The following is a 10,630-nucleotide window of genomic DNA, read 5'->3' on the forward strand; positions in this document are numbered from 1 at the left end:
TCAAATTTCGCTTTCTGGGTCAAAACTACTCGAATTTCCTCACTCACGTTGTTACGACTGAATCGAGTTTTCAATTCTCTATCCAACGATGCCAAGACGAATTCTGTGGCTCGAATGGTTCTTGAGAAACTTACAAAAAATCAGCGTCATGTTCAAGTGGATTTTGCAACTCAAAAAAAAACATGCAAATCTAAAACTTCTTGAATTCAAGCATTTTTTGAGACAACTGCCAACATTTCCTTATCGATGGTTCACTTTATAAAAAGGCCATTTATTTCTGCCTAGAATGATGTACAAATGAGCGCTCTTGCTCATTTTGGCTCCGAGAAATGAGCAAAAACGGGACGGAAAACATGGAATTTTGGCATAATCTTGCACCGAAGTGTCTGAAATTCAAATATCCCTTTCTGAGTCAAAACTACTCGAATTTCCCCACTCACGTTGTTACGACTGAAGCGAGTTTTCAATTATCTATTCAACGATACCGAAACGAAATCTCTGGCTCGAATGGTTCTTGAGAAACTTCGAAAAAGCAGCGTCATGTTCAAGTGGATTTTGCAACTCAAAAAAAACATGCAAATCTAAAACTTCTTGAATTCAAGCATTTTTTGAAAAAACTACCAAACGTTTCCTTCTCGATGGTTCACTTTCTAAATAGGCCATTTATTTCTGCCTAGAATGATATACAAATAAGCGTTCTTGCTCATTTTGCTTCCGAGAAATGAGCAAAAACGGGACGAAAAACATGGAATTTTGACATAATCTTGCACCGAAGTGTCTGATGTTCAAATTTCGCTTTCTGGGTCAAAACTACTCGAATTTCCTCAGCCACGTTGTTACGACTGAAGCGAGTTTTCAATTTTCTATTCAACGATGCCAAAACGAATTCTGTGGCTCAAATGGTTCTTGAGAAACCTCGAAAAAAGCAGCGTCATGTTCAAGTGGATTTTGTAACTCAAACAAAAACCAGGCAAATCTAAAACTTCTTGAATTCAAGCATTTTTTGAGAAAACTGCCTACATTTCCCCATCCATGGTTCACTTTCTAAAAAGGTAATTTATTTCTGTCTAGAATGATGTAAAAACGAGCGTTCTTGATCCCTTGCATTTTTTTCGTATCTGCCACAGCTTTTGAGTAATTGGCAAAATGAGCAAGTCTGGCAGCGATGCCTCAAAATTCTGTGTCACTAATAAGTGTGTCACTAGAGTTACTGCTTACCTTCCGAATTTGAGCCAAATTTCTCAAAAACTGCAAAAGTTGGAGAGAAAAACCCAAATAAAATTCCATATTTCAACACCTAGTGGTTACAGGCTGTTGAATCAGTTTAAATATGCATTTAAACTGATGTTTCGGACCACCCGGTATGTAAATACGCAATTAACCGCAAACGATGAGTGGCTGCATCAAATTGATATCTAACGTTTCTCCTTCGCTAGTTGCCGCCGTCTTCAGGCGTGATGCTTTATGCTTTATATAGATGGCATGTTTTCGTTTGGTGAAATAGAACGAAAATGATTCACTTTTCAGGAGAACAAAATTTCTGATCACCCTGTAAAACTCCCGCTTTGTATCGTATGTAAATATTTAAAATATAGAAACAATCATGGGTTGGGTTAACACTATAAATGCGTGACTAGTGGTGCGTCGTTATCGATAAAGCTGATTAAATGTGCAATGATACAACAAAGACAAATACAGGTTTACATGCCGCATTTAAAATAATCATTGGAATCTCCAGGATAAAACATTTAATTGATTGCACAATGAATTGGTTACATGAACCGTCAAAATGGTACGTGGTCATTTTACCTGGGTGTGAGAGTAGCAGGTTTTTCAACTGTGGCAATTTTTGGATTTTAGTCCTTTTCTAATCACCTAGAAAGCCTAGAAAAATATGCTTTTTATTGCTGATTTTTTGTAAAAACTGATCAAAAATCCCCCCAAATTTCGAACAACCTTTTCTGTAGGACGCACTGTAAAAACGCGTAAAAACTTAAGATATTCCTTGAAATATCCACTTGATACACGTAATTAATTGGTTATCAGGGCCAAAAATTGTCTCGCAAACAGAAAATTCATAGGCCACATGCACGTGTCTAAGTGAGAAATTCAAATTGTAATTTCAATGAAAGATATACTTGTAAAGATAGTGAAATCCATTAACTGTTTGATAATATCGCCTTGTTTCCAGTGTTTGGAATTTCAATTAAAAGTTTCATAATCCTGCCAACTAGCTTACCTTAGAGGGCTTAGCTTAAACCGTAATATCGACAAGAACAAAGCTTGAACGTTTATTAGAGCTACGAGAACTCCTGCGGTGCGTCGAAAGTTTATTGCATCAAAAACATCATCTAGGCAACATCAGAATATTCGACAATGTTCACTAAAAGTGAATTATTTGAAATTGAGCATTCTCACAAGTGAAATTCGTCACGTACATATATAAATATTTCTATAAAATTTATTGCATATTCCATACTTTTTCCATTTTAACAACTTTGGAAGAATCTTATGTTACATTCTAATCTGGTTAGGGACTGAAAAGTTACGAAGGTGCTATCATATTCTTGAGAGTCAGGTATTCGGGCTAACTGAATTTTATAAGGGGAAAACCCCCATGTGTTACTTCGCAACATTATGTAGATTTAATCGATTCCATTAGTTCCGAGTTTGGCGTCTCCAATATTCTGCGTCACCCAGACACAATGATCGTGCTATTGAATTTTTGTATGTTGCAATTGTTTCAACCTTAAATGAATGCTACTTCAAACTAGACAAATATTTAAATCAAATTCAGAGAAACGTAACAAGACAAAACTAACCCTTTCCAAATACCTTCAATTTCAATATGCGGACGACCCTGTACTTAGAACGCACGATAAAAACCGCAGATGCGATAGAAAAGCTTCAGGCACTCACAGACAACACAATGACATGTTTTTTCCAATTGAAACTAAAAATGAACTTTTACTGTTTAATTGTAAAATAGTCGAGCATTTTTCCTTCCTCAGGGCAGATGATCACACGACTAAACCTAAAAACAACAGAAAATCTTGCGAGTAACAATCATCAAACTATTCAGACAGAAATTATAAGAACTAAACATTTCAGATCACACATACAAAGGCAAAGGTATCAGCATCAAAAATGCGATAAATCTAATCCCTCTGTCAAATTAAGGTCGCAAATACTGAGAGAAAAGCCAAATAATACCGAAAAAGTTTTTGGGAAATAAATCGAGACCAAGGGTTGCAAACAAAAATATCTACAACATTTGATTAGTTTTTAAAGCTCTACGCACGCATTGATATTAAATTTAATAAAATGGCACTTTTAGTTTATGAGATATCGACAGTAATTTTATTTTTTTCGGATCATTCAAGTGCATGTTTTTCCTGATTTCATTACTAAGTTTTACTGTCCAAAAAATACAAAATTTGAAGAATTTCCAACAAAAAACCCTAAATACCTGGAAACCATGATCCTGTAAACTGGCCACTTCGATCGCCTTATTTCAAGCCCATGGATTTTTCGGAGTGGATTTTTCTTAAACAATAAAGTTGGTATTTAATTAGTCAACATGAACTATTTTTAAGGATCAAATGGGTACCTCATTTCTAATAAATTAAAAGACTTTAATGCAGAACAAAATAAAATTAACGGATATTTTCAAATCTCAAACCTAAAAGAATAGGAAACCAAAACATGCAATATGTAACTCAAATCCAGAGTCGGACTTGCATTTTTTAGATAATAAACCTTGGTGATGAATTTTTTCACTAAAACGTTGGCAAATGGAAGCAAAACCTTGTACATTAATGAAATCGGGATAAAATATGCATATCAAACAACAAAAAAATTCAGAACATCTTATAAACTGAAAGTGACATTTCAACAGTAACAAAAGAGTTTTAAAAACTAGTAGAATATTGGAAGAAAAATTTTGTTCAACATCCGTTAGAAAAATATAAGTTCTCTCAAATTTCTTCGGCAAGGAAAGGAACAAGCGCATTGTAGATCACGCTAGACTATAAAGTTGAGAAAAAATGTCGGAAAAATTGCGGCTGAGTATGTTTTGAAACCATCCAATAAAAGGACTCCATTTCTCCATTGAACAGTAGAAAGGACGTTTTCCTAACTAAACGGGATTTAGAGTTATGAATTTTTGAAAAAACCGTCTTTGAGGGAATAAATCGCCATTAAACTGAAGGAAAAATTTCGAAAAAATTGCGGCTGCGTATGTTTTGAAAACGTCCAACAAAAGGACTCTAATTCTCCATTGAACAGTATAAAGGACGTTTTTCTAACTAAACGGGATTTAGAGCTATGCATTTTTTAAAAAACCATCTTCGAAGGAATAAATCGCCATTAAACTTAAGGAAAAATATCGGAAAAATTGCAGCTGAGTATGTTTTGAAAACGTCCAATAAAAAGACTCTAATTCTCCATTGAAAAGTATAAAGGGCGTTTTTCAAACTCAACGGGATTTAGAGCTATGAATTTTTGAAAAAACCATCTTCGAAGGAATAAATCGCAATTAAACTTAATGAAAAATTTTGGAAAAATTGCGACTGAGTATATTTTTAGTAGTTAGTATACATTTTTGAAAAAAAGCGTGTTTGAACGAATAAATCGCCATTAAACTTAAGGAAAAATGTCGCAAAATTGCGGCTGTGTATATTTTGAAAACGTCCAATAAAAGGACTCCCGTTCTCCATTGAACAGTATAAAGGACGTTTTTCTAACTCAACGGAATTTAGAGCTATGAATTTTTGAAAAAACCATCTTCAAAGGAATAAATCGCCATTAAACTTAATGAAAAATGTCGGAAAAATTGCGGTTGAGTATGTTTTGAAAACGTCCAATAAAAGGACTCTAATTCTCCATTGAACAATATAAAGGACGTTTTTTAACTCAACGGTATTTAGAATAAATTGAATTGCAGAAAATTAATTTTTGAAAAAATCGCCTTTGAAGGAATAAATCGCCATTAAATTTAAGGAAAAATGTCGGAAAAATTGCGGCTGAGTATGTTTTGAAAACGTCCAATAAAAGAACTCTAATTCTCATTGAACAGTATAAAGTACGTTTACAACTCAACAGGATTCAGAGCAATGTGTTTTTGAAGAAACCGTCTTTGAAGGTATAAATTGCGGCTTCGGTCTATTTTAGGCGATTTTTAAGCAAGTCCTATCTTTAACCGACGATATCTTCATTATCCTTGAGACAAGTACTCTATATATGCATAGCGAGGAGCTGCTCAGATCGGAAATAATCCATTAAGCTTAAAAAAACCCGCACGTGAAACTGTAATTTTTGTCCAAAATTTTCGTAAGAGAAATGTCGATTTTTTTCGAAAATGTCAAGTCTTGCAAATTTCTTCGAATCTTTTCATCAAAATAATGCAACGAATGCAACAAGAGCATTGCAAACCACGCTACATGCCTCAAATCCGAAATAATCGACTTTTTAGACCATTTTAAGCGGTTTTTGAGTAGGTGGAGTCGATTTTTAACCCACCATATATTGTTTATTCTTCATTAGAGAGAATGAGAAGAATAACTCAAAGACTATACTGACCCGTTAGACTATGGAGACTTAAATACCTACATCTACTTTGTTAATTATGTTACAATATTTTATTGAAATTTAAAAAGTTCTAGACATGCCTACATTTCCTTACCTACTAAAAATAGCAATAATTAACTTGCGGAATAACCGGATTTATCTTCATGTGATTTCTTGTTATAGGATCACCTTTAACAAGACCTGCAGCTCAGCAACCATGATGAAACTGATAGGATAAATCATGCGGTAAGTGATTATGAAATATTATTTATTAACTGATCTTTTGAGAGCCATTAATCGACCAGCAATGCTTAGAAGGCATTAATTAAAAAAAAATTGAACACCAGTTTAGAAACCACAAAGCCACTAGCTAAATGCGGCAATTATCAGGAATTGGTATTTGTTTTTTGATTTGTCACATATTTTTGCTCGGATTCCGTTCAAATGATTTCCTTATTTGAACCAATTCGAATTATCCACATTAGAATGTTTTGGATTTTTTTCTAGCAAAGCATAGTATTCTGTATAATGCTGTAACACAATAATTACACCAAACACATGTACTTGGCTAACTAATATTTACTCAGCTAGAAACTTAATATTAAATGAGATATTTGAATACTGCAATGAATGGAATGAATCATATTGGAATATCTCGTTTACCTAGTTAATGAATCATGTAAACAATGTTCAAGTGAGATATAAGGAAAGTATCTGGCTGTTGAAATAACGCGCAACACTTCACTATTTTAATTAAAAACGAACTGAAAATTTCAAAATTTAATTACGAAAATTCAAGACTCAAACAACTTCGAAAGTCATCGAAGGTCGTAGTCAATTAAATTAATTAAAATTTAATTGAAATATGGTCTGAAGGGAAATTCCTTTTTAAAATTTCATGTCAGATAAATCAAACAAATCGCTAAGTAAGAAATGAGTATGCGTACCTGGAAATAAAAACGTCTATTCAGGATGCGACCAACTTTGAATAATAAATTACAAATGCGGAATTTTACTTCATTCATGTCGTATAATTCTCGATTTTTAAAGGATAGACATGCCTTTGTGCTGTTACTTCCACGTCACATCACTCTAATCACTTAAAAGAAAATCGAAGCCTTTTTGTGCGTTGCTTAAGCAAACAAAGGAATAAAACTTTCCAAGCGGTTTTCCAATCACTAAATATGTAAGCCTATACATACGATGTGTGAAACAAGTATCAACCAGTCTTTTACTCCAAAAAAAAGAATTTTATTCCAATTAATTATTAATATAAACAACATAAATTTTCTGGAACCACCTTGTACAATTAGTATGCAAAATGGAAATGGATAATATATCTGTTGTGCCTGAATTATTTTATCACGTGAGAATTTACCGTATATTTTAGACAATGATGTTGTGAAAGTTAAAAGGCATTGTGACATTATTGTTATAAAACCCAAAGCATGTTGAACGCGTTCTTTCGTCTATTAATTTAAGGAAACGAATAAGAGGAAAACAGTTTATAAGGCTGTTGGATAATCAGCACAATTCTTTATCTTCAGCTATAACAGGATGGGAATATATGGTAATGGAAGGTTATTTATAGCGATTTTAGCGGTTTATTACCAACGCACATCGGTATATTTTATTTAGCACATGTCTATCGTACATTAATTAAGAAAACAAATCCCATTTTGGCTACAACTATTTTCGCTATAAATTATCATTAACATTAATGTCTTCACTTCGCTTGTTTCATCATTTTCGGATTTTCGATACTTTTTCGGGGTGCTTCTGAAGATCATCAAAGTTGTTTATGTTGAGTGTGTATAATTTTTAATCAAAACAATTACTATAATCTGAAAAACATACATCATTTTCCCATAGAAATATGCAAAAGTCAGTTAAATTTGCAAGAGAATTAAGTAATTCTTTTGCAGATAACTTGGAAGTCTACAGTTTCAAAGTCGAATAAGGAATTAGCAAAAAAGACGAATTATAATTAGGTGATTGCCTGGAAAGCTGCAAAAGTTAAAATTGAAGTTATAATTTCAACACCCCGTTTCTGAAACGAAGTATTTAGACGACATACCTTTATGTGAACTTTTCAACTTATTTTTGTGCTTTCATTTTCCCGATTACACACATATTTTTTCATTAGTCTAGCAACTCTAAACAAAAAAACATTGGGGGTTTAGGACATGGGCGAGATTCCAAATCTCCAAAAGTAAATTCGTTAATCTAAAGCCAACCCTGTGTAAAAAAAGAATCTGATTGTCGAACAGCCATTTCTGAAGATGCAATCCACTTGAGCTAGCGAAACGTCAGGAAAATATTGTTTCCACGACGGCCTAAAATCCCGAAAAATTCACCAGTTTCAAGCAGTAACCGTGAAAGCCTAACTTAAATTTAAAAACCCTCTTTGTACGGCAAAAGCTGTTAAAACTATATGATTTTCCAATATGCAACTGAAAAACCGTTTCCAATTAGTTTTAACTTTCCTCTGGTCAATGGCGTTTATTTTCACTTCATAAATTTAGTCTCCTAGTAAGCGCGCCTTATAAGAACGGTTCAATCGTAGGTAAAGAATAATTATTTTAATTAGATGATTCATTTTTATTCAGACATGGTACATTTAAATGTTGTTAGAAAGTTTTTTTTATATCGGTTAATTCGTTTTGTATTCCTCGCTTGATTAGGACATCAAAGTAGGAAAAATTAGTCGAAACGTCCTATTGATTAAGGATTTGTAGGATCAATAGTTAATGAAAGGGAAATTATCGATAATGTACCCTTATAAACCTTCCTCAGTCCAGAATGAATATACAGGTTGAGTCGCAGGATTTAACTAACTATCGATAGAAAATCTAATTTTCAGATGAAAATATCCTTTAAACATTGATTGAAAACGGCTTCGATTTTGAGATACAGCGGGGTAAAGTTAACATTTTATTTTAATTTTTTTCAATAATTCACCCAAATCTTAAGATAATTTGAAAACTTCCCACCCTTAATATCTATCTTGCAGTTGAAAATATGAAAAATCGGAAAGACCGCTCTACTCGAAACCTCCAATTATTTATCCATTTAACCTTCGTTGCATCTGCTGTAGTTTCCAGGATTCCTGTACTAGCCATCGAAAAAAACCCGCCCTGTATATTCTTCGATAATCGATTATCATTAATATGTTATTCGAAGCCGACCTTGTTTGCAGCATTTTATCTACACAACACCAACCAGCTAATGTAGCCTAATCTATTTTGAATTGTTAGTAATTTTTTACCATTTGTAAACATAGTTTCTATTTACTTATGGCAGGTTAATGCCGATATTGAAAATAGCTTCCCATTTAATTTTCTTGGCATTTACAAATGTATGGATAATCTGATAATTCCCACATTTTCATCACTGTTATCGCTACTGACGTTATCACTTTGGAAAAAATAACTAGTCTAGCCTTGACAATCGATACTTGTTAATAAACAGTACAATGCAGAGTCGAGTCTTTGTCAACAGATGCAATAGAATGAACAGTTGCATTATTGCAGTCTAATTTGTCTGGATTGGAAATCCTGATACGTCCCTGATTCATTCAAATCGTAAACTAACACGAATAGATTTTCAGATGAATAATAAATTAAGTTTGGATCTTTATTGGATTTTATATTGCCAGACAAATGTCCAAGTGTAATTACTTTAACTACATTTCATACAGTGCGGCTTGGATCAATGATATCCAGCTAGATACGGCACTATGTAATTCTCCAGATAGCAGCATGTAATTTCAATGAACTGTGAGGTTTTTTGTTTACACCACATTTGTTAATAGCAATACATTGCCCCACTAGAATGTGATGCAAAACAAACTTCCCACGGTTAAAATTCCGCAGCATAATAATTGGGTACTGTTACAATCTTATATCAAGAGTAACATTACATACCATAATATGAATATTACACCGAGGTCTTACCTTTTGTATTGAAATTGTGTCCCATTATCAAAAGCTCATTTTTCAGCTTCAGTACATTGAAAACATCTCGTCCATCTATTTAAAGCCAAGACTGTAGCAAATGCACGTATTGTATCAAAGCCCATTCTACTAACCCAAAGAAGAATTTTTCCAAGAATTGGACAGGTAAAAACAGGTTTTGTGCGTTTTTCGTTGCCGGATCCATGGAATTGTTTGAAGGCTCATATGAAATTGATCTTTTCTGTAGAACTGGCGAAATCTTCCTCTAGTTTGCCTGTAAAGATCATTTTTGTCTCTTCCGGGATTTCCCTTTGTTTGACATACTTCGCATTCTTTTCTGTGAAGATTCCAGTTCAAGATCTAGTTTGGAATTTTTTACAAGTGTGCAAACCCCATTAGTTCTTGTACATTTTATATCGTCCATTGTGCAATCTGTTGTTGGCAACACTTTCCATTCGTCACCTTCCCTTTGCTCTTTTCCATAAGTCCGTCTCTTTTAATTTTTCCTCTGCACAGGGTGTCCCAACGATAGAGAAAAGTAAGTTTACGCTTACCCGGTATTATTTGCTTCAAAATTCTCTTCGCCATATTGTAAATAGTACCTTTACGTTTAAAAAATACGCGCACATTTTAAAAATATTTATATTTTATTATATACCCTGTATAGTTATATCCCTGTATAACCTAATAAAAAGGAAATTCAAGTAGTTTTGACCCAGAAAGCGAAATTTAAATATCAGACATTTAGGTGCAAAATTATGCCAAAATTCCATGTTTTCCGTCCCGTTTTTGCCCATTTCTCGAAAGCAAAATGAACAAAAACGCTCATTTCAACATCATTCCAGAGAGAAATAAATGGCCCTTTTAGAAAGTGAACCATCGATAAAAAAATGTTGGCAATTTTCTCAAAAAAGTATTGATTTCAAGACTTCAAGTTTTAGATTTGATTGATTGAATATTGATACTAACCATCGATCAGGAAATGTTGGCATTGTTCCCAAAAAAGTCGTATCGTTTTTGCTCATATCTCGGAGGCAAAATGAGCAAGAACGCTCATTTGTACATCATTCTAGACAGAAATAAATGGCCTTTTTAGAAAGTGAACC

General features: G+C 33.5%; 1 protein-coding gene across 1 annotated transcript in view; it reads left to right on the plus strand.

The window, feature by feature from the left end:
- Positions 1–10,630, plus strand: part of LOC109532804 (major facilitator superfamily domain-containing protein 10) — a 49,278-nt gene that overhangs the window by 13,320 nt on the left and 25,328 nt on the right. The window contains exon 6 of the transcript XR_007282546.1: positions 5,752–5,814. The gene's annotated coding sequence lies outside the window, so the exon portion shown is untranslated. The remainder of the gene's footprint in view (positions 1–5,751; positions 5,815–10,630) is intronic.

Source organism: Dendroctonus ponderosae, unplaced genomic scaffold (assembly GCF_020466585.1).
Source record: "Dendroctonus ponderosae isolate FM_Combo_2020 unplaced genomic scaffold, Dpon_F_20191213v2 Dpon_F_20191213_1, whole genome shotgun sequence".
NCBI lineage: Eukaryota > Metazoa > Arthropoda > Insecta > Coleoptera > Curculionidae > Dendroctonus > Dendroctonus ponderosae.